Source organism: Larus michahellis, chromosome 6 (assembly GCF_964199755.1).
Source record: "Larus michahellis chromosome 6, bLarMic1.1, whole genome shotgun sequence".
In the NCBI taxonomy this organism is placed as follows: domain Eukaryota; kingdom Metazoa; phylum Chordata; class Aves; order Charadriiformes; family Laridae; genus Larus; species Larus michahellis.
Window position 1 is genome coordinate 67,554,170 of NC_133901.1, and position 25,385 is coordinate 67,579,554.

A 25,385-nucleotide genomic window follows, 5' to 3' on the forward strand; every position below is an offset into this window, starting at 1 on the left:
TTTCCCAGAGAAAACCCAAAAACTTCTTTTCTTTGAGAGAAGCTTTGGGTTTATGGAGGGAGGGAATAAAGTTGCAGCCATCACGAAAGAGTTGGACCCACACCGGGCTATTGCGTATTCTGCTGGTGTTCTGCAAAACTTTCACTTGGGCTAGAAGAGGCAATTGTTTTACTTCCTTCATTTCTCTTTTCCCCGTATCTTAGTTTCAAATCAGCTGACCGGTCTGGACTTTGTAGTTTTTGGCTTCCAAACTTTCCAAACTTAGGCCTAAATGTTTTTGTTTTCTGCTGTACTTTTACTTCTTCTTTGGGCTTCTAGTATCTATGTATCTATATCTGTCTTTATCTATCTATCTAAAAAAAACCCCCGTTTGGAACTGATGGATAAGGGGCAGAGAGGGCTGTTAATTCCCTTCTCTCAGGAGAAACGCATTCTCTGTCCAATTCACAGGATGGTTTTCCTCTGCTCCTTGGAGCTAAGGCTGTAGCTTACTTGCATGCAGGTTTCCAGATCTTCCTTGTGAAAGGCTGCATCCCACCTGAACAGGAAAACGTCAGGGAGCATACCCTGAAATAAATCCTAAATGGCAGTGGTGTGTGTTCTTTCTTACACTGTGTGTGCGGGGAGGTCTCAAGTAACAGCAAATGGGCCTGAGAACATTTCATATGACAAAACCAGCATGTGTGAAACTTCCCTTCCTTAAGTCAATATCTTCGCAAAAATGATCTGAAAGACTAAAAATTATTGGTAAGACTTCAGGTAGAAATCATGTTCTTTATAGAGCAAGCTACACAAGCCTAGTTTGGTTCATTTTGGTGCCAAACCACGGTCATCTCAAGCTCTGCGTGCAGCAACATTTGTGTTGCAGTGAAACTTGGAGCTTTCAGAGCCAGGAAAATAAAACAAAAACTGTGCTGGGAGGGCAGAAAACAGTGTTTCAATGGTAAATCACATTTGGGTCCTCGGAGCCAACGAAAACAATAATTAACAAGGATGATCACTGTATTTATTCTATTAAAGTAATATTTATTGGAGTATCTGAGAATATTTTGTATTTGAACCATTCCCTGAGATGTTTAGCCTGAAAAGGAAAGAAAAACATGTTTATCATGAAATACAGATTTCTGCGCTGACAGCGATCCAGGATTCTACTGATAGCGTCAGGCTGGTAAGCACCTCCTGTTCGCTGCTGATTTTATAGCATTTTTCACACTTAACGCTAGTATAATGTACCTAGAGAGCCTGTTATCTATGAGCCTGCCTTCAGCACTTGTTCTGACACTACGCTCGGAAGACGCAGTGATAGCAATCATGTAGTCCATCATATTTATGGGACGTCTCCGGCACTAAATATTACCTGTAAATTCTACTACCAGGGGAAAGCACGCTGTGCAACGACTAAATCGCAAACGGATCATAAAATGTTAAAATCTTCTAGGGACAGAGTATGGTCACGTCATTCCTGGAGCGTGGGCATGTAAAGTAGCTCCCACCTGGAAAACAGCAATAACGGTGAACTGGGCTATACGCACGACAGAAAATATCAGTGGGAGCTGGGAGCGAGAAAGCCGGGCTGAGCAAACTACACTCAGGCAGTCCTGAAACTGTTGGTTTTAATTTTGTCGTTTCTGTGTGGTGGCATGAAGGGTCTGGCCCTCTGTAGAACGGAACACAAATTCTTAGGGATTTGGGTTGAGTTGAGAGGGCAGCTCTCCGAGATCAGAGCGTGCCACGTGCCGGTGTGTGAGGCTCAATTTGCATTTTTGTTGTGAATAGCTAGCTTCTGTGGATGTTTGCCGCAGTTAATCGCATTCATGCTTGCTTCATCCCGCTTATGCTAATTATTTATTGCTGAAAAGCTGTTAACGAATTTATACTTTTAAGGGATAGTAACGATCAGAGATAGAGATCAAGATCAGAAGATATTTAGGCAGCGAGGCTTCCCAGCGTTTGAACCCTGCTTCCTTCGCTTTTTGCTGTCATTTTGCTGCGTAACGTGATGAACACATTGGCTCACTTGCATGCTTTTCCAAAGCACACGAGAAGAGGGAGCTAACGTGAAGGACAGCACAAACAAATGACGGGAGAAGAAACCTAGGATCACAGGACCTAGGCTGGAAGGCACCTCCTGCTATCGTATCGAGTCAATGTACGCAGGGGTAGCGTCTCTTCAGAAATGGACCAGGATCCAGCTTTAAAATTTGTTAGGTTTTTTGTGCTGATTTATCTTGTAGAAGAGAGAAAAAAAAATTTGTCGTATTCAGAATAAATTCTTCAGTTTACTTTCGTGGCCGGTTTGTTTCTGTGAAAACCGTCGTCTTTTTCAACATCTTCCAATGCATTTTGCCAACGCGTTAGTCTATATGGCTCAACACATCTAACTCACGCTGTATTTAAAGAAGTTTTTTAGTTGCTTATCCATGCGTAAATTACCATCTCACACGTTTGTGTACTGGAACCACAACACATACACATAACCTGTGTCTGTGGTACCCGATCACGCACTGTTTCCTTCATAGTAGCCTGTCGCATTAATGCACGAGAAAGAATGAATTCAGTGGCTTCAGAGAAAATTAGGTATTATCTAATTTTTGAGTGCTTGACTTTGCAAGCCATATAACTCTAAAATGAAGTGACTTTTAATATATATGATTTATTGAAGTTCTTTGTGGTAACAAAGTAGCTCAGAATAAATTTGGGTAGATACCATATTCATTATGCACCATTACTATAAAATATGGGCATGCATTAGCTATAAAGGTTGAGATATTTTTATTTTCAAATCCATACCCTCTGAAGGTGACGATCCAACCTTCTTAATGGGAAAGCATTCATTTTAATGAGCCAAGAATAAGGTGAAAATGGAATCGTTACACACACTTTTTGAAAGCAGAAAATCAATGAACTTGTGACGGCTTAACGTCCTAGCAATTTGCCTATGCGTTATTGCTGGGGTTTGTTACTTTTCTGCAGTGCCAACGTGCTCATTAATTTGTCTTCTCTTTGCAGTCTCCTCTCTTGGACTGATAAAATTATCTCGTGCTTTGAGAAAAGACATATGGGTGACAACGTTATATTTTTAAGGGCAGAGATTGTTTGGAAGCAATAGGTAAGTACAATTTTGCTGTGCTCTTGTAGGTGCTAATAGAGGCGTATTTACCAATGCGTTGCAGATCCGTGCCGTCACGGGCAGAGTCCTGTGGAGGCCTCTTTCAGGATCTACTATAAGACGTATCCATGTTGTCCTCTAAACGAGTTAGCTGTGTTTTATTTCCTTTGCACCTAAGCAGTGCTAAGTTTCATCCCACTGGTTCAGTTTCTGAAACTTTAAGGGTCTTACACAATGTCTGTTACTTTACTTATAGCCTCTTGTGATTTGGTAGTATCGTCAGATTTGTTAAATATGAAAAGTATCGTTTTAGTGTCTATTCTCTTAGTTATTAAGATATTATACGGTTTTGTTCCCCAAAAAGCAGCTCTTGAAGCATCTGTCTTATCTTTTCAGCTTGAAAATTACGACTGTTTTTTGTCTGTGGACTTTTAACCTTGGTTGTGTATCTTCCATATATTTTATCCAAATTTCTTTTGCAAATGCATCTCAGCTATCATTTTACACTGCTGTTAATATTGCTGTGTGCCTAGGAGCTCAGAGGCTTTAATAAAACATATCGGTATTTGGCCTACTTCTTTCATCCTATACTGGCATTCATTTAAACAACTCCACTGGACTCTGAAGTGTTATTTCTGGTCTAAAACAAGAAAGCAAATTAAGCCAATACATTTGCTGCATCCCTTCACGTACTTTTCATTTTCCAAGTGCTCTGCAAATATAATCGAGCAATTTGAATAAATATGGGAATGCTTATAAAAGATGACTAGATGCGTGAAATTATCTGGTTTATATTTTTTTTCATGTAAAGACAGGATTTTGTGTAGGATTTGTTGCACACCCAGATTTTGCACAGGTTTGGAGCCACACTGGAGTGGCATTTTCTGTAACCTGTAATTAGGAGTCCTTTGGGCTCTAGTGAGACGTCCAGGGGAGTGTTGCAGGTAGAAATCGATAGCCAAGGCAACTCTTCACATCTGCCAACCTGAAATGCTGAATTTTTGCATCTAGCAAAGTGGAAAACACATATATGTCAACAACAGAGATTTCTGTTAACATCAATATTATTGCTCTCTTCAACTGCACATTAGGAACCGAGTAGGTTTACAATACCTTGATAGCAACGCAACTTAAACTGTTGAAGATTAACAGGGAGGTGGCCAGGCATGGGAGGAAATGCTCAATTTAGCCAACGCTCCGAAACTTGGCTAAATCATCTCTGAAAACCTGAAGAAAAAATAGCAGCAAAAGCTGACAAACATCTTGGCGCAGAGATGAGCAAGTTTTCGCAGCAGGTATTGTTGCCTGGTCTGTCCACGCTCAGAATAAAACCCTTTTTTTTCTGCCCTTGATTGCCGAGGCGCATGTGGGCACAGGACACAGAAAGGGCTGTGAAAATGCCCGAGTACCCCACAGGCGGCTCGTTATGGAAGCTCTTAATCATTTATCTGCATTAGAGAAGAGGATTAGATAACCAGAAACTAATTGGACAGTAGCCATTCAGCCTTATATAAGCTGCATATGGATGGACACAGCTTTTGCAGGCGCGAGAAATCACTGAGGAAATTTAGCTTTTGCTAGGGAGGTAGCTGGTGACTCACCTTTCTAAATCGGTGGACTCGAGGGAAACTTTCCAAAAGGAATGAGGAATGGCTCAGGCTCTTCCTATATTTCATCAGGAATTTAGGAATGGGCCCCGCGAGGCAGAAAATATCCCCGAACCCTGCATATTTCCTGCATGAAAAGATTTTTTTGAAGTTGAAATGGGTATTTCTTTTTTCCTATTTAAATGAGATTAATGTCAAAAAGCGTATGACGGTTTGAGTTTTGCCTGGCTTTCAAGTAGCTGTTTTGCAGACATCTCCAGAATGTCAGCTTGAGAAAGCTACAGATGAAAAATGAAAATTGCTATGTACAATTCCTCAGGATAAAAAGCAGAGATACTGCCTGAACCGTACGCCTCTATCAGTTTGAGAAAGCAAAATATGGACTTGGGGGAATGAGAGCTAGCAGAGCATTTCTGAAATGTTTACAAAAGCTTCCCTCGGAAAAGGTTTCACCATCTGATATCCAGGGTCAGACGCAACAGGAACCTCTGGAGAAGATGCTAGCGCTTGTCCTTTGATTGAAACGTGAATGAGCTTTGTGATTAAGACCCTCACACGTAACAGGGGTTAGTTCATCTTTTTCTGGCATTCCTTTGCACCCTTTGTTTATTAACACAGTTAATTAGCTGCAGAATATAGGACTTGGACCCTAAGTGTGCTGGATACCTGGTTCTCACTGACTCCGGGAGAGATCGGGGACCAAATAACTTTTGGGGGTTGAGTCCAAAAACCTGTTATTGGCAGCCAGCAATGTACTGCCTGTGTGGGGTGGAAATGCAGCCTCGTTAATATTGGGTTGTTACCAGGCCTAGAAAACCGATGGCATTCCCAAGCATCCCTGGGGAAAGGATAACTCAGCGTTTAGGAAACACTCTGCATTGCTGCTTAGTCTTGTCTATAAATGAATCTTGATAACGTCCTTTTGGGAGTCTGCATTTTAGGAAAGGTTTTGAGGTTGGTTTGTCATTTGTTAATATTCTGTCCTTCAGCAGAAATTATGACAGATGGAAAAGCAGTCGCAACAGAACTTGCCCTTGTATTTAAATATCGCTAATGTGTGCCAGAATCTTTATAATACAGGGTGTATTCGGAGACCTATTAGGCTTTGATTTATGAATTAGAAGTTAGAAAATAATCCATTTCAGCAACATTCAGTTTATAGACACGGATGGTTCATTACAGTGAACACTGTTACGTTCATTATGCATCACAAAGTAACGTCATTTATTTAGGACGGGTGGTTTTTTTAACCAACTAAAATAGTAAAATATTTTATTAACCTCTAAAACGCCTTGAAACTGGAGATGTAGTCAGATTTATTTCTGAAGGAGGAAGTAACCAAGTTAAGTTGAACTAGTTCAGTGCGGTGAGTAAACACACAGATGTGTATAAAACCTGAGTACACGTCACGCCTAGAAGCTGATCCCAGATGTTTTATTAGGGGCGGCTCTAGGTAAGCGTGAGGGAGTCAAAGTACATAAAAGAGTCTCATTAAACATATTGATGAATTTGAGCAAACCATAGGACTTCATCCTTGTCCCCCTATTTCCTAGCATTATTTTCTGTAGCAGAAACGGACTTTACTATGGGAAGTAAACTCGGATCAGAGAGTAAGCGACTGATGGATAGAGCTTGGCATGCCTTTTAAAAGTAAGTTCTAAATTGGAAAAAAATAGCTAATATTTCGCAGAGGGACAAAGAATGGTGATGTCTGAACCGCCTGCAGACCAAAAATTCAGAAAATAATTTTCATTTTGGGGCAACAGAGACTTTTTTTTTTTTTAAGGTTTCAAAATGTTTCATGTTGATTTTGACCACTTAAATTGCATGTAACAATAACAATAATAAAGAAAACTGTCCCAAAATGTCAAGAGGGAAGACAATTTCAAACCAGAGCAGAAAAATTTTTCATTTCCAAATGCCTAAATGGAAAATACATCTTTTAAACAGGCGTAGTTTTACTGAATATAGTGTTTTTTCCGATTTGGTTTTAACTTATAAATTGGGAAATAGATTTAAACCCTGGCTTTATATTCTGCAATAACAACTGCTATGTCAAAAAGTAAAGGTAAGCAAGACCTGCTGTGCCTTGGCTGTGATGTACCCGTTGAAACTACGGAATCCACGAATATGTTCGTGTGAGAGGAAAACAGGGAGACCTTGAGGCAGGCTGGTTTCTTTAGCAAATTCCTGGGAAAATATGCTTTGGCTTCAAGGTGCAAATGTATCATCCAGTATTAATGCGTATGCCCTGTTGTAATTGCTACAGGTCAAACCCACGCACGTTGTGGAGATAAGCACCATGCATTTCTACAGGGACATTGATCACGGTAGTTGCTGCTGCTATAAATTGGCATGAAATGTCATTGGATCGCAGAGATCGTTTGTCATTTTAATTCCTGAGTTTGCATCCCATGCATTGCAATCCTCTCCTGCCCCCGAGAACAGCAACCTGTAAGCAAACTGAGAGCAAATTCTGAATTGGATCTGTACATTCAACACCAAGAGCTACCATTTAAAACAGCCTTACCATTTTTACATGAATTCATGATACCTAACTTCAGGCTTGCAGCTTCAAGAGGTATCAGAGTCTAACCCCACCTCACAAATGACTTATCTGTGGGCATAGTTCTGGCCAAAGAATGAACAGCAGCAATCATTCCCAGATCAGAGTGGTCCATCCAAGAAGCTTCCTAAGCCAAAGCAGCAAGAGCAGAGAGATTTTTGATCCCATGGATGCTTCCCGATAAACCTTTTCTGGTGGAATGGGCTGTAGAGGTAGGACCGTTTTTTATGGTAGGTTCTATTTTGAATTGTTGAGCAGCACTTGTACAGCCTATAGCTATAGCAGCAGAGGTGGGCAACCTCCCCTCCTTTCATACCATGTGTATAGAGTGTTCCTTTTTCTTTTTTGTCTGTTTGAAGCTCTAGAGAGGGCAGATCTGTAACTTTATTCTTGTGTGAGCTGGAGATAGAAATGATAAGTGAAAATGGAAACATCTCTCTCCTGGAGTGCCAGCCTGGTGCTCTCTCTCGAGCAGAGCATCTCTGAGTGCTCCTTTGGGCACCATTGATGCTGCTTCTGGGGAACGTTTCAGTTTGCACAAGGTAACCCCGAGCAGTCAAACAATAAAATCTGCCTGAGCTCATTCTTTTTGTTTGCACTGCTAATGCTCCTGTGCAGCCAATTTCTTACCTTTCTCTTGGTGGGAAGAGATTCGGTTTCTCCTTGTTCCTGTTACCTGGAGTGACACAGATCACCTAGCGCCTCCCCACCTGGCTTTGGTAGGCTGTGTTCGCAATTACTGCTTCCACGCCTTTTGTCTGGCTGCTTTGGAAGGAAACTTTAAATCATTCTGTTTGTGAGGCAGAAACGTCAAAGCTGCATTTTGCCAACTTTATGTACTTTGTGTGCTTTCCTGTGTCGGAGTCTGACGGATATAACCTCACCTGTCATCTGCCCGGTGAGCTGCATGGAGGGAGGGATGGTCTGTCTCACCACTTTGTCTTTGTCTCAGACTCTCACGGATCAAGTGGAAAAGAAACACCTTATTTCTGTGATCCTTGAAGTTCTTGAATATCAATCAGCTGGAAAGATCAAAGCAAATTATAAGCACTCGCTCTGGCACAACTGTGTTGTGGATAAGGAGCGTATCCTTGGAGCTGCATTGCTCCAAGAGCTGACAGAGATCAGACCGTGACCACAAAAATACCAGAATGGTCTCCGATCCCCTTCTGGTACCATGGCGTGAGCAATCAGCTGGTGTTTTACTGCGCACAGATTGCTTCCCCTCACCGTGGCCTCGCTGCCCCGTTTACAAGCCTGGAGCAAACTTCATACTTGTGTGTATGAGCGTGGGCTGAATGCAGGATGCAGGCTTAATAACCCTGCTGAACCCTTTGCTTCGTCTGGTTCAACAGTGTAAGATAAAAAAAAAAAAGATAGTCTTAAACATCCTTATTCCTGTACAAGCACGTAGCTGAGTTGTAGCCGCCTCATCTCTCATATAAAAAAGGCTGTAGGAGTGTCATAGAGGGAAGCGGTCACTTTAACCATGAATACCTGAAAGATGGATGGCATTAAAAATATCGGTGGGAAGAGATGCTGTGCTATAGTGTAGGCTTTTAAAAGTTGGAACAACTTGTACAGCTGGGGCTAAGTACAAAGACGCGAAGTTTCAAGGGTTTAAAATTTTGCCGCAAGGATGGAACGCAGATCTGGGAATGCCGGTGAAAAAGAAAGTGATTTTTTTCACTGAAGGATGCACAAAGCGTTTCCTAGCCGCTTGGCCTGTGGGTGGGTACCAGGTTATCTCTAGACACATCAACTTTGCCATTACCTGAGTGGTTAATGTTCAGCAGCAGCCTGTGTCTCGGACTGCAGCACGGGGGAGAACCCGTGCGTGAGGACATGAGGGAGACGGTTAGATTCCATTAATGACTTGGTCATTAAAAAATTTGTAGCTTATGCACCATACCAGATTTTCCCTGGATTTAGTCTTTGCTGTCTCTTATTTAATCCTTGCAGAATAGTGTACTGATCCATTTCTTCCCTGTGAAAAAATGAAAATAAAAAAATTGCACTTTAATTTGCATAAATTGGTCTAGAAATCTAAATTAATCTAAAAAATGAGGTGATGAAGCAGCATGCGAGGAGGATACAGAGAAGATGTCTTTTTCCCCCCTTACGTCTGTGAGCAAAGTAACACAGTCTGCGTGTCTGCTACAAAATCCCCCAAAAGCCATTGAGACCACCTTCCTTCCCACTGCAGATGTCAAGGATATTTGTTTCAAGTGAGACTGATCTATAGTTTTTATAAGAGTGTGAAGTAATTGATTTTAATTAAACCCTGCTCTACTCGGAGCATGAATGAGCTCATTAGCAATTTTCCAATGAGTCCATCCTTTTCTAAATGTCTTATGCCATCAATAACAAGGAAATTGCTTGTTTTCAAATTATTGAACTAATTTACTACATACCTTTCTTAAAACTAAGACTCTTTATACTCCTGTCTGCATAGGCTGAAACATATTCAAGTGAATGTCTGCTCTGGCTGTTTTAAAATTATTTTTAAATGCCTAGTGGCCATATTTAAAATCCATAAGATGAAAATATATGACAAAAGATGCTTTATATGACGTCTCTGCTGGCACCGCTAACATATAGCTCACAGAAAAGCTTTAAGATAACAAGGTCATTTCTCAATGCAATGTTTTGTAAGGTTTTAAAGGCTGCAAGACTATTGCCAACTCTCTTTTTAAGAGAAAAAAAAAATCTGCTACACTTGATCGTTTTCAGAATTGTTTGCAGACACCATTTTTTTTTTCTTTTTCAAATGGTTTCTGTTGGCATTCACAAGATCAGATACAGATTAGCCCTAACTGGGTGGTTCTGCAGCAGCTCTTTCCTCAGCAGAATCCGTATCCTTGCAGAGAAAAGTGGGGAGGGCTGTTTCCAGTGGATGTTCTTGAGGTCCCTCTCCATCAAAAAAGAAGTTAACGTTTGCTGCTGATCAAGCAATGAACAGTGTGCATGAAAAGGATTAGGTCAAAATTCCTGAAGGAGAAAGTTTCAAAGGTTTAAACTGATTAATGCTTGAATTTAGTCCCCGGAGCTGTGTAAACATAACCTGTGAGCATAACCGAGCACCTGCGATTGTTGCAAGATTTGACAGAACAGGCGTGTGATTTTTCAATGCCTCGCACAAGCGTGATGCTCTTTTTAGTTGATTTTTCAGGTGGTCTTCAGGCTGCATTTTCCACAGCTGTTGTCATTCACTCACTAATTGTATTTTATTTTCTCTTGGGAGAAAGGTGACTTGTGTCTTTAGTTATCAGCTGATGGGGCAGCTCCACTATGCAACTCTCTGTATTGCCACAGTCCCGCCTGGGGCAATAATCCTGCCCCTATACAGGCAGCAGTGTATTTTTCTTTCAGTTCACTGCAAACGGGAACAGACCTGCTTTTACGGATAAAGTGTAATTCTACCAAACAAGATTTCATTTACCCCTGGGTTTCATCCCTATGATTTTGGGCTCAAAGGAATTACCTGTTACAAATCCAGTTTCAAACAGAAACGTCAAATACGCAGAAAACTGTTTCTTCACTTTTGTGTCCAGCGGGGGGTGATCTGATGCCTTTTCATATGAAAGATCATTGTTCTGTGGAAATGTACATCTTGGATATTGGATTATGTACCTGCCAGCTCCTGTCCAAAGAGGGTGGGGGAGAAGCAGAGTTTCCCTGGATGACATCTAAAGAGGAATGCAGGTGTCTAAACCCAGATGTAGGAGGTCTCTTTGGCTGAGAGTCACCTTACATGAATAAACCTAGCCCTCTGACAGGGAGGCATTTGGCCTGCCTCCATCTACGAGTACCCAGTAGATAATGACAAGGACTTTGAGAAGACAGTTCTCCCTATCCTAGAAAAGACTGCGGACACTGGTGGGTTATAATGCCCTCTGAGGATGTCCATCTCTCTTAACTGGTAAGAGATAGACTCCAGACAGTGAGACTGGACTGAAAGTGCCCCTTACAGATGACTAAATCTAATGGAAATCCTATTTTGGGAGGCCCAAACTGCAGTCTGGGAGCTCTCTGCTAAGTGAGGTAACTGTTTTCCCTATGGATTGGCAATTTAGGAAAGCCATGGGTTCACGGCTGTCCCACGGTAAGCAGGCAGGCAGGCACTGGTTGTGCTGCTCTGGGCAATGCTGGGGTTCACGTGGCACCGGTGTCTGAGTAGCTCTAGCCTGGCTCTACGCAACCCTGACATACTGATGCAACTGGCCCTTGTATAATAGACATCTTCATTTTGGAAACCCGGCTGTTGGGGTAAAGAGAAGGAGGGAAGAGGTTATCAGTACTTGCCCTATGTAAGATATTCTTATGGTTAAAGACCTTGTCAAAGCAATGCCTGACCTTCCTTGGCAGGGGAAGGAGTCAAACCCACGCTAATTTTCCAGGAGCATGCGCTAACCACCAGGCTAAGGCTTAATATCAGCTTTCCTGTGCCTTCCCTTTTCCATTGACCACCGAAATAACCCAAAGCGATTTCTGCTGAGATTATTAAAGAACAGCAGCAAACATTCAATACGTAGAGTTTGAGGCAACATAAGGGATTAACATGAACTTTTTGAAAGGTGAAGCTGTAATCATTATATTCCCTGCATTCAATTGATACTGCTGCTAGTAGCAATCTGAATTTTTTTAGCTCGTTGTAATTTTGTGTTCCTCTTTCAATTTTGCTGGTGGTAATTTTCTTAATGTATTGTATTCAGCTGAAGACTGTACTTGCACGGGGGAAAAAATTCTTTTCGAAAGTACACAACCTCGTATTCTTATTTAGTTTGGAGGCATCGTTAATTGGTTTGTTTTAAAGTGGTGTTTTTCAACAGATTTCAGTTAACATACTAACATTTTTGACTACTTTTCCTCCCCTTTGTTTTCTCTCATTCCTTTACGATCACTCGGTTTCATGATCAGTGACTCATTTCTCATGTTTCCAGGGGTCCATAATCACATCATGCAGCCCACCTTTTTTCTCACCTTGCTCTCTATTCTCTCAGAACTAACTTTATTCTTCTTCGTGATTCAAAGTATGGGTCTTCAAAAGATTTTTTTTTTAAAAAAAAGGGGCAGGGGAGAGGCGAGCTAAAGGAAAATGGTACATCCACAGGCAATTGTAGAGGAAGGTCTGGGGAATCTTTCAAATTTGCTTTTGCAGTTTTCTAAAGGTTGAAATTAAAGAAGTACTGGGCTAAGCATCAGGTAAAGGCTCGTAAGGCTTTGCTCTTTACGTGAATGTAGTTTTGAGCCTACTCACTGTAAGCTGCCAGTTTGTTCGCTTCCTAATGGACTTGTGAATTCCAGCCCCTCAGGCTGAAGGAATCCTCACCATGACATAGGGTACCCCGGCAGAACTGCCATTTTTCAGCACTTGTTATAACAAGCAGCGACTTGGAGGCAAATTTTTCCAACTCCCCGAAGTCCCAACATCAGCATTCTTTCCCCTCTTCCCTGTAGTCGCATCTGAAACGGGAAGTTTAATAATTGAGGCTCTTCACTTTCTGGTGGCTATGCTGCGGTTCCTAAGGGACAGCTGCGTGCTCAGCGGCACTTTCCCCTCAAATTCTGAAGAATAATTTATGGCTGTCAGCGTCTGGGGACTGAGGCATTTTTGATTCATGCCAGGATGACAGAAAAGCTGATACCTGTGTCTGACTCATTTCACAGCTCGGCGAGGCCACAGGTACCTATCCTGAAGGTTGCTATTCAAATCACGCCACAGAGCACTGGATTAGATGCCAAGGATGGTGCTTATTAAGGAAACCGCGAGATCCCTTCGCAAATAGAAGCTCAGGGTAAGCTGCAACAAAAGGTGTGAGAGAGAACAAGGAAAATTGCACGGACAGCCCCTTACAGCCTGTATGGGTCGCTTCCTTGTTAATCTGAAAGTACTAAACTAATTGCAAATTAAAGCTTAAACGCATTCCCTTTGTGGTGACACAAGTTCCATGAGCAGAAACGATGAAAGTTTCAGCAAACACTGTTTCTCTCTGTAGAAAAGAGCTTCATCTGTAATGAAATCTTGCCAGTAGGACAGGCCAACAGTTCGGTAGCTGACACTGGAGTCCAGACGCAAAAGCACTTTATTTCCTCTGGGGAGACGAGGTACATGATTTGTTCCTCTCATTTCTACAGATCATCGGTTGTGTATGCAATTAGATGCACTTGCCTAACTGTGTCTGATCTTGAGCAAAATTTGTGGAAGTTTCACTGTTGTTTAAAATGAATTTAAAATGGATGCTAAATCCCAGAGAAATCTTTGGTTTTGAAGCACTTTAGCTGTTTTCTCTGGAAACTGAAGGAACGTATTCTGTCATTTGGCATAATCTTTTCCAGTCATTTTGGAGTTTTTTGATAACATATTCTTGTCTGGTTTTCTCACAATGTAGTAAATCATGGGTGGCCCCGAAGTCAGGCTGTTGTTACAAAGAAATAAACACCTTTCTGCAGGAATGTTTAAAAAAAAAATGTATAGTTTTGCTGACCAATTCAGTGAATTTTGAGTAGACACTGTGGCCTGGGTGTATTTATATAAAGAAAACGTTGATAAGAGATGATTGCTGCATGCAGAACTGAAGCTGACTTAGAGATAGAAGTGAGACACTCCTCATGAAGAATATTGAAATTGGAGACAGATTCATGTTGTACAACAGGGAGTGTTTTTCTGTTCATTGTCATGGTGACTATGTTTTCAAATACATTGTATCTGAATTAGGGGTGTAGGTAATATTAAAACAATTTAAAGTACAAGGAACAATATACTTCCAGTAGCATCACACCCACATCATGAATGCATCTGGTCACGGAGGAGCACCAACTTTTAGAAGTCTGATGCAAAGACAGTTCATAGCTCCAAGGTTCATCTCAGGTTCTCTGCACATTCAGCTCGAATTTCAGTTTGGTTTGTGTTTGGTTTTGTTTGGTTTTTAATTTATTATTTTAAATTTAAGATTTACATAAAATCTAAATTCTTCACCTCACTGAGTGGTTCCACCAGACAAAGCTCTGATAATGTTTATGCACTAACCCACCTCTACGAACCTCTGAACTGAGGAAAAGTGGCAAACAGCCGTGCAAGTTTCATTGGTTCCAACTACATGTTTGCCTTCAGACTCATTCGCGGACTCAGGTGGACTGTGACTGCCTGTGAAATAAAGTTTAAGGAATTAACTTCAAGAGCAAGCAGTAGGGTCAGGAGAGAGAAAATTAATTGACACGGACCAATTGAGTTGGAAGAACTTAAAGACCCGGAGAAGAAACACCGATTCAGCCTGAGTAAAGCATGCTTTCTTGGGTTAAAATTGTTTTCTTATGAGCTTCATAAAAGAGGACAAACCAGAACACCCACAGCTGAATTCTGAAATAGTATAGTTCGTGCTGTGAAGCAGGGGTGGGAGGAGATGACGATGCTCATAGGCAGGTAATGACCAATATAGAAAATATAAGGAATGCACAAATAGCAGGTTAAAGAGCTCTTCAAATGGAAGTGTAACACTTTGGCTGGAAAAAGAATATTAATGCGTTGCCTTTGTTTAGTCTTTAAGGAAAGTTAAAATCATATGAAATCTAAGTTTAATAGCAAGTCTACTAATTAGAGCAACTGTGAAAATATCAGTTGGGAGAGCAGAAGGAAACAAAAACATGGATAAGTCACGAAACATAACAGCGAAGCTGAAATGTAAGAAGGTGTCCCAGATGGAGCATTGTTTCTTTCCCCGTGCGTTGCATCTGGTGCTGCAGACACACATCAAGATAAAATGTAGTGAATTGAAGTCAGGCATTTGTCTGGCAGTCTGCATGATCTGATTGCGAAGACTGATTAGGGATTAAATCCTTCTGACAACTGAACCACTTAATATCAGAGATTTCATAAGGTAGAAGGCTCAGGGCAACTGGACTGTGGAAAAATTAGTTTTTCTTTTGGTAGAAAAACAAAAATAAAAAAGCACTGAAAAGCCCCAGCGTGTTCATTGCAGGTAGCATATTTTTCTTTTGCTTAGTTGAAAACTTACCTTCCTTGCAGAATTAAGCATTGCCCCTAAAAATAAAGCATTTGGAGAGGAGGAAGGAAGCAGGCAGGCAGACGAGGAAGAGTGAATTGAGTTTTAACTGGCTTCAAAATGCCTTGAAATTATTTCTCTGAGAAAAGTTTTGCCACTTCTTAGCAATTATTGAAGCAGCTCAGAGGTAGATTTTATAACAGGTGATGCTTAGAAAAAGTTGACATCTACCAAACTCTGATGTGAAACTGGAACCAGTCTCTGGAGCTGAAAAACTTCTTGACACGACAGTTTGGGGTTCAGATTCATAGCTAGACCCTCTTTCTAGGTTTAACTAAGTGCGATAACTCACAATAATTTTTCATTTTTAAAGATTCCTTGAACTTCTTACTCTTCCTCTCAAAGTTACGCACAGAAAGCCAGAAGAAATGGAAGGAAATTGCTTTTCAAATGTGAAAGCATCAGTGATAGTAGAGGTCAATCTATATGATTAGCAAGTTTCCGAAAGTAAGGTCTACATTTCAAATCATCCTTGTTTGTCAGTGTGTTCTCAGTTTATTTTTCCCTTAGGTCCGATTAAGTCTGAGCTAATTCATCTAGAATTGCACCAGAATGACCAAAATAAGTGATTGTTTTGCATAACAAAGCTGGTAATTAGTATAATTCTAGAGATAATATTAGTATCAGCAGCAGTGAGTATCTCTGTGGGATGTACAGCCAAATTGGGACTATCTGGAGACACCTCCCTTCAGCAATGTTATCCTGACTAGCTCTATTGTCTTGAAGCTCTTCTGGTGGTAACTTCTCCCTCGGTCTTGAGCAGCCACAAGTTCTTCAGATCCATAACAGCGGCAGCTTTTCTTGAACAAGCTTGGCCAGCGGCAGGTAATCAGCCATTTGTGCTTCTCAGCAGTCAGACCGGTATCAATTGGGTAGCCTGAAGTTGCCGTCAAAACAGCTTGGTTATCTCTGTCCCCAGTGCGTTTGGTGTTCCACCTCCGTTATCGCTCTGGGTGCCGCGGTGGCACTTTGCTCCGTTTTCAGGCTCCCTTCTGCATGCAGCGGGGCGATGCTGAAAGTAACGCCTGGAGTTGTGTGCTGAGGTCACAGTCTCGCTAGTCATTTTAGAGATTAAAAACATATTTTCTAACTCACAGTGTCAAATAAAATGCGAGTCTAGAACCAGCTGTGCTGGGTAACCATCCGACTTGTTTCCAATGACCTGCTCGTTGCTGTTGGAGCAGACAGATCTGTGTCTTTTTTATTTTTATTTATTTTTTTTCAAGGTAACAACGCTGCCCACAGAAATTTGGAAACATTGACTTCCAGAGGCGAACTGCCCCAACGGCACCTTAAGAGCTACAGTGAAGGGGTGAAGCGATGGACGCCTTCTAGATCCTCTGCAGCCAAGGCCTTATTCTTCAGCAGCTTCACAGTGTCTTGACGGCACTGGTAGGACCAGGGTTGGGTCAGCAGACACAAAGTAGAGGTGGCAGATATTTTCTGGGCTGTGGAGCTGGGATGGGCAGGTGGTATTTGCACGTGTAAATTCCTTCAGATTCTACTCACGTCTCAAAGAACAGCTAAGAACCCAAACATTAATTATTGAACAGACTAACGTTTCCTTTGAATAAGCAGTTTAAAACAAATCACCCAAGAATCTCAGGGGGGTTGCTACAAGAGTCCTTTGAGGGTCACATACCTACTTTCTACATGTAAGGAAAACACAGGGACCAAAAACTTCATGCTTGCCAGCACTTATAATTTTTTTCTGGGTTCTCTGAATTGGCTGAGGTCTAATTTTACTTTCTCTCACTAGCTAGTATTTGAGTTTCTGGCTTTTTCAGTTTAGCATAATTTTTAGTTAGCAAATACATGACAAATTTCCTCGTGGACTGGCTGAAACTTGGCTTGACCTTGGTTAACTGTTCGCTATTTCCCAAGACATGGAATATAATTTAATCATGAATTTTATAATGAAAATTGCCAAGAGGATCTCATGTAATGAATTATTTACTAGTATAAATGTTTTCTGTGCAAATGAGAGAGGTGATTTAAAAAATTTAGTTCCTCTGACCCCTGCATCAGTTTAGAGTATTTGAGGGACCGACATAAGCAAACTCTTTTTTTGACATCTTCTTTCTTAGCAGACAAAGGATGCCATCATCTTCATCTCTTGCTGCAAGATTTCTGGGATCTCAGAGGGGAAATGAAAAATCTATTATAGTTTTCGTGTCATAGTTGGGTAGTGATAGACATTAGGAAAATTTTCTATGAGTAAGCGAGTGAAATTCTGCAACAGATTTCCCAGGGAAGTGGCGGAGTTTCTATTAGCTCAGGTGCATAAGAACAAGTTAGACAAACACCGGCAAATGCTTACAGTGCTCTCCGGGACTCTTTTCTTCTCCGTCCCTGCAGTGCTTTGTACAGTAGAGTCTTAGCCTGTAGACGGAATTCCCGAGTTTCACTGGAAATGATAAATATTAATTGCAGTGAGGACGATCTCTTGCTGTGCAAGTACACAGTAACAAGCGAAAGGCGTCCCATTAGGTTGAAGCACTGATAAAATGTAATCGCAATATTAACTGTTAGATATCCCATCCCCCAAAACAATATATTAAGTCAGCAGTAGGTTCAATCGGAGAAACATTCACACAAAACCGTGTCCCAGCCACGGTTTTTGTGTATGTGCTTTTGTAAAAGACTTGCTAAAGCCGAACTTCATTGGGGAAAATTATTTTCTTGCAAGTTGAAAGTATGACTGTCAGTGGACTCAATAAGAGAGTGCCAAGCAACCTGAGGGCACTGCAGTGCCTCTAGGTCTCATCAGATAAATTGGGGAAAGGGAGAATCTGGCTGGCTATCGTTAGCAGTTTCTCACTAGTAAAGCCTATTAATCTCTAAAGGACAACCGTAGCACTAGAGATACCCAGGTAGGGGTTGGGCAAATTAAGAGGAAAACGTGCTGTAAAGAATATTTTTTTACTGGAAGAGAGATGGCCAGGACAGTTCCCATTATCCTCGTGTAGTCTGTTTTTCTATATATTTCTGTAAATAAAAGGGATGGCTTTATCTATAATTTATATCTAACTATAGTACATAAAAATTACTTGTGTCTACTTTATAAGTACTGCGAGAATAATGCGCTGTTTTTCACTGCAGCTACTATCTTCTTGATATTTCTAGGGCAGACTGTGCCACCCAGCAAAATTTACTTATAACGCACTCAAACTAACCCAATAACATCAAACAAAACCTCACAAATCAGGCAACAACATCAAACAGAACCTCACAAATAACCAAAAAAGCACCAGCTTTAGAGTTTCAGTCAATAGCATAACTGGGTCGTTATCCAGTTCTTCCTATATGTAGGCTTGTGGACATGGCTTTAATATCATTAAGTGTTGTAGATAGAGGAAGAACGGTACTTTATAAAGCACGGGATGAGTGCACAGTATTGAATACACTTTCAAAATATACATATATTGCAAAATATTTACCATTCTGCCTTTCAGTTTTATTGCAGAAATTTTACAGCGGAAAGTTCAGCTGTTTTTTCTGGACCAGCAGCTGAATTCTGTTCTCTCAAGTTGGAATCAGTTTGATTTTTCCTGAATTTGTGGTATTATCAATGGGTACAGGTGTACCGACATAATTAGGTGTAATAATAACCCAACATAATAATCAAAATAATAATAGCCCCGGATCTAGCTGACAGACCCATGGAGCTGAGCTGGCCCCAGAACGATGAACTGAAATTTCTACCACGGATTGTGCTACAAATTCTAGGTGGGGACTAGCAATGTGTGGTAAGGCCAACTTCTGCTGTGGGACAATTTCAACAGGTGCAGTTCTGCAAAGATTTACTTCACGTAGCACTGCGTTTATTAGTGTAAGGGTTAAAGACTGAAATAAAAAATCAGAAGGAATATTTTGTTCTTGAAATTTGAAATGCCAACACCTTAAAAATAAGTTATTGCCCATTTTTGCCATCTCTCTTGCCAGTAGAACTGAAATAGTGGACTAGGTTGTTCTGATCATTTCTTTCAGTTTCTGAAAAGCCCATCCTCAGAGCTGCTTAAAGGTTCTTTTTCTCATGTAAAAAAAAAAAAAAAAAAGCTTCTTGCAAAAGAGAAAAGGTCTGATTTCCCAAGACATATCGCTTTAAAATCACTGCTCATGAAACATCACTTTTTTTTTTTTTTTCACATGAAAGAGCCAAAATTTTAAGGAAACTTTTGTGAATTTTGAGGCAATTGTGAGTGCCCCAGGGAACAGAGCCCCCAAAGCGAAGCAGCAGCAGCGAGCCAAATTCACGCCGTTGATATACTGAGAAATAGAGAAGCACCACTTATCTCTGTGCCAGGGTTCAAGCTGCAATATAAGAATCTGGAAGCTTCGACACATATTTTAGCAGGCAAAATGAAATATGAAATGGTTAGCACGGTTTCTCTTCCACGGATGCTCTGATCCGCAGCCCTGCACTGTGTTTCTGGGCAGCGCAGCGAGTCACTGCTTCCCACTTGTCGTCGTCTTTAAGATGCTGATCCAGCCTGGTGTCATGGAGGGCAATACTAAATAGATTATATTTCCAGGAAAGTACATTCAAATATCACGCACGTTAGCTGCATGCAAAAGCAAGGTGAAGACAACAACGAGCACTCCAGGTAATTAGAAACTGTGCACTGGAGAGGGGATGAAGTGATCAGCAGATGGCATTTTTCTTATTACTTCTTTCAGGCTGCGGCGTTGAGGTCAAAGATTTGACTTCGTGTTGGGTCCCCTTTGACTGTAGAGCCAAATCTGAATGAGAATCATTGCCAAGAAAGTTCCATGACAGGCAGTGTGGAAAAGTCCAGGGAATAAAGAAATACACTTTCCCCGTAACACTGCTCTTGTCCTCAGAGCTAATCACCTTGCTAAGAGCTAGTCAATGTGACAAAAATATTCTGCAGTAGATTCCTCCAGTGCCCTGTGGATGTAGGTAGCTCCTATATTTTTAATCACGTCTCTTGGCATGCATAAAATGGAAAGCTCTATCCTTGAAAAGGACAATAATTTAAACTGAATACTGGATGTGGAAAATTGAATTATTCATATGCATGTTTTACATTCCTAAAATAAATTAGCACAATTAAGGTATTTATTTTGTAAAAAACCACAAAACAACAAAAACCAAAAAACCAACCCATAATGCTTTCTTGAAGCAGTGGCTTTATGTTGTGTCAAAGTTACCAGGACATTCTTAATCCAGTGAAACTCTTCACCCTTGTTAGTGTCAGTGAGACTTTATGATGATTGCTTAGGGACTTTTTCTGCTTTAGCTGTCTTAAAGCCTTTCTGCCAATAGAACGGTTTGAAACAAATACATTTAACCTTGCATTAAATGGGTTTTCTTCAGAATAATGCTTTCTCTGATTAATCCCCCCTGCAAGCCACCCACCAAACCGGTATTGTATATGATGAGTTCCTATTTATTCTTAATAAATCCGTAATCAAGACTGGAGGCTATGAAGGAAGAAATGAATGTTATTGTTAACTAGTAGAATAGGGTTTGATATTGCGTGGGCTTGTTTTTAGTCTACGCATTTGGGCCGTACACAGATGTGTTATGGGCCAAAAAGCTTAGGGCTAAAATGAGAATTACCAAATATCAAGCTGGGATAGGCCTTGTGAAGGGTATGGAAATATATTGGAATACTTTCTGAAATAAATAGGAAGAAAGAAAGAAGGAGCTGGGCCACTGTGTGGCAGGGACGGGATGCACATGGCTCTTAACAACTTCCCTCGGTGCTGAGCAAGGTTGGTGACTCCGTAAAGATAAAGGCATCAAGCATATGGGCAAAGAGAAGCCAGGTGACGGGGATGAGGAAATCATCAGAAACTACCCTGGAAAAAAAATGCCAAGAATTCACTGCAATCAGATTTGGGGTTCTGCCCTCAAAATTACAACCTGTAATACTACGGAAGGTCCCCGTCCATTCGGGTTTTATAAATTGATAAATACACATAGATATAATACTAGATTAAATAAAACAGAGTAATGGGAAAAAAACCAACCCTGCAGATGGATGAATAGCTTTTTGTTCAACATCTCACTGACGAGCCCTCACTCACAAAAGAAAGAATTCCCTGTAACTTCCATGGGGTTTTTCTGTATTCACCTTGCCGGAACACACCTTTTCTTTTCAGCAGGTTTTGCTTCTGAATTTCTGAATTATAATACTATCAGCATACAGTTAACTATGTTTAAATGTCTGGCTTGTAGAGGGAATAAGGTAAGAGTAGTTTCTTTTTATTATAAACTCATGAAGTTCTGCCTGTGGTGCTTTGTCTCATTTGCTGGCAGTATCAATCACATCTTCATTTGATGTTTTTATGCAACTATTTACAGTATCTCATCACAAATAATCAGGTGTCTGATCCAGTGAGTGATCCAAAAGAAAGAAAGAATACAATATGGGGCGTGGATTTAAGTGCAGCTGAGACTATACGAACAAAATTGTATTACTTTGACTACCCTCAGGCCCAAGAAATTTCTATTTACTTGCAGAGAAGTTGGAGTTCTGGATAATTTTCATCCTAATATTCTGAAAACAGAAGCCTGGAGCAGGACTCTGCATTAAAGACACGAAATATTTTATTACGCTTCTGTTTAGGAGCGTGTATCGTAGCAGGAAAATAAAAAATGCAATATATGTATTTTAACGAAGTTGAGGGAGGAAGTGATAAGGCCCAAACCAGTCATTTGGTTTGAATTAGATGGAAGATAAAGATTTGGAAATAGATTTGTAGAAGAAAACGGCTTAAATATAGAAGTAAAATGGGAAAAAGAGAAAAAATGTAAGTCTAAAAAAAGTATAGTGTTAGAATAATCTCATATTTTTCTTTGATATTAACACTGGCATCCAAAAAAAGGAAATTGAAGAAATTGTAGTAAATTGAACTGGGTTTTGCTGTAGTAGTCGATACAGTATCACTTGTGAAACTATGTGTTAATTTGGGTAGGGTAGGATGCAGTACAAATCTTATAAAGTAGTAAGTAAGGAAGCGGCTGTGAGGAACCGGTAACAGGCAATATTCAAAAGGAAAGTCCTGGACTAGATAATATGATTACTTTATTTCCTCAATAAATATTTTTAGGTTTCTGGCAAAAGAAATGGGAATAGGCTAATAAATTCCTTCTTGGCCTGCAACAGAAGATGAAAAGAAACAGGCAAATTAAAATAAATCAAGTTTACTTAGAGCAAATGCTATGAAGAATAATTAACATGTAAAAGTGATACAGGTTGAGTTGCAAAGATACCAGGAAAGATTAAGAAATCGCTTCAGATGCACTTTTATAGTAAAAAGATGACCAAGAAAAATCTTGGTCTAGTCAATGAAAAACAAAAGCTATCAGTCCATGACACCAAAAAGGGCAGTATTTCAACACTCTTTCCACATCAGTTAACTGCAAGCAATTAAGATAATTACGTTTGAAAGGGTCTGGAGGATAGGAGTGTTTCAGGAGAGGAGAAATGCAAATATACTTTCTGTCTTTAAAAAGTATAGCAAGAGGAGAAAAGAATGATAGATTCTAAGAAAATAAATCCCAAGAACATATGATAAACTTCAATTTCTAGGACAGTCCGAAATATATGATCACATACTGGTTGTGAAATACCTGGCAGGTAACCACGTGTGTCATAGGCTGTGTGAACTTTCCAAGAACAAACTATGTCAGCCAAACCCTTGTATCTCTCTGGAAAGGCAATGGATATTATGAGGAGAGCAGAAACAGGAGATGTCATGAATTTTGACTTAAGAGTTTGCCAGTAATTTACATGACGTTTTCCTAAATATAGAAAATGTCCGCATGTAGGATGGATACAAAACAGGCTAACGGACCTTCCCTGGGTAGGTTTTATTCATTGGGCCAGCGTCAAAACATACCAAGCGGTGGCCTGCAGAAGCCAGATTTCAGCGTGTTCATTAATGATTTAAACGATGGGATAGTTCGCGTGCTTACTGAATTTACAGGCATTGCAGAGGAAAAGGGACTCAGACTGTACTAGAGAAGAGGATTAGTATTTAAAATCTTGATAGTCTGAAGTGGTTTGAACCAGATGGTTTGAATCAGATAGGACAGAGTGCAGCAAGAACGGTTCTATGTCCTACATACAGACAGGAATATCAACCGTAAAATTACAGAATGGGAACTAGTGGGAGGGCACGGAGCAAGAGCAAGTCACAGGCTGAACACAAGTTACTAGTAGCATATTTCTGCAAAAGGAGTCACTTGTAATGGGGGGTAAAAGCAAGAGAAAAGCCTGCAAGGTTGTTGGCTCTCCTTTCCAGTCTCTTAATCACAAACAAGATCCCACCTGGTCTGGTTTGGGCCAGTTCAGTTTAAGAAAGGTTGAGAAAGTCTACAGAAAAGTGAAGCGGTTGATCAGTAGTGTAGAAACTATGATCCATGAGAGGAAAAAAACCCAACAAAATCCACAAAAAACTAGCTCTGGCTAGCCTGAGGAAGAGAAAACTTGAAGCAAAGTGAGACATTTCCCAATATACAAAACCTCCCAAACCTATTTAAGAAATGACTTGTACAGTCCTCACACGGTAAGGTGTACAGGATGGTCTGTCCTCCCTGTTCATGCTGAACAGGATTAAATTCTAGCAAGAAAGACTGAAATTTGATGTTCAGGAAAACCGCCCTTTTAATGGTGAGGATTTAGCAGCTTTGGAATAGACTATATGGTCAAGATATGGTGGTGTCAGCGCTGCTGAGTTGGAGAAACATTTATCGCTAATGACAGTCATAACTGATCCTGTCTTGGTGCAGGGGCATGGGGTCTGCGACCACACATTTCTATGATTGTGTGACTCCATTTAAAGATTTGTGTCAGGTGAACATTTTCCATTTACTCTATTCTTTTGCCTCTCCGCTTGTCAAAATGAAAAATAGCCCATTCTGGCAGAGAACTGTTCCAGATGAAACTGTCAGCCAGAAAGCTCAATGCCATGGGAAAGCTGCTTTGCGCATACATCCTTCAGAAGATTAGTTGAGCAGCCAGCATGCCAACCCCAAAGCTTCCGAAAGTATGAAAAGGACTCATAGAAGACAGTCACAACTTCACTGAATAAAATATTCACCTTACCCTCAGCATCTCTCTAGCATTCTGTGGCCAGTAAAACCTGAATAAATGGGCTGTTATTATTCTACGTGTGTGTAGAATGCACCCAGGTTTCACTGTGCATAAAAATAGGGCCTCAGGTGCGTTCATTACAGATGTGGTGTTTGTTTTTCTGACATTGCCACTATATAGGCATAAAAGATTTCAAGGACCAAATATAAATACTTTACAGAAAGAAGAGTACATCAATTGCCAGAAAATGTTCCATTCTCCAAATCAACCAACCTCATGCAACAGATTGAAATATTTTCAAAAATAGAACCAGCAATGTAGTTTTGTCTATACCACTTAGAAAACAGCTTATTAAAATAGAAAAAAGCAAGAAGAAAATGTGTAAGTTCCTTGATATCTCAGGTTTCACTAAGCCTCAAAATTTTAGACAGTGTCATACTTGTGCCTATATGGTTTTTACAGTCCATGTAGCAGTATCCAATGATCAATCCATTCAAACCCCAAAATTTGTGATTCCAAAGTGAACATAATCCAACTTTCTTTCGCTTTCTCACCATTCTTCAATCTAATTTGTGAGGCTAAAAAGATTTTCCGATTTCTCTGACACTCTATGCCACATATTACCAGCACATTTGCCAGGTAGAAAATTTTGGTTTTGTCATGGGACTTGCAAAATTCCTTTGGAGGCTGCACATGCATGTGAATTGACTTTGGAATGAATACAACGCCTGCCTTCCTTATTTCACCATTGACTCGCAGCATTGTCTTTAAACAAATAATTAATTACTCTGCTTCTGTTCTCTATGGGCAAAGCTGAGATAGCGCTTCACCGATAGAGTTGGCTCAGTCACGTTATGGCATGTTATTCAATGAGTAAAAATTCTGCTACAGTTTTGTACAAGCTGCGCTGTTTGGATTCTAACTTAAATCACGGTTCACTCTGGCACCCGTTGCCAAACTTCTTCATAA

The 25,385-nt window shown here is 40.5% G+C and overlaps 1 long non-coding RNA gene across 1 annotated transcript in view; it reads left to right on the forward strand.

Moving 5' to 3' along the window:
- LOC141744871 (uncharacterized) overlaps window positions 1-13,061 on the forward strand; it is a 100,220-nt gene extending 87,159 nt beyond the window's left edge. Inside the window, exons 2-3 of the long non-coding RNA XR_012587616.1 lie at window positions 3,010-3,109; window positions 12,953-13,061. This is a non-coding gene — a long non-coding RNA (uncharacterized LOC141744871). The remainder of the gene's footprint in view (window positions 1-3,009; window positions 3,110-12,952) is intronic.
- The last annotated feature ends 12,324 nt before the right edge of the window (window positions 13,062-25,385 follow it).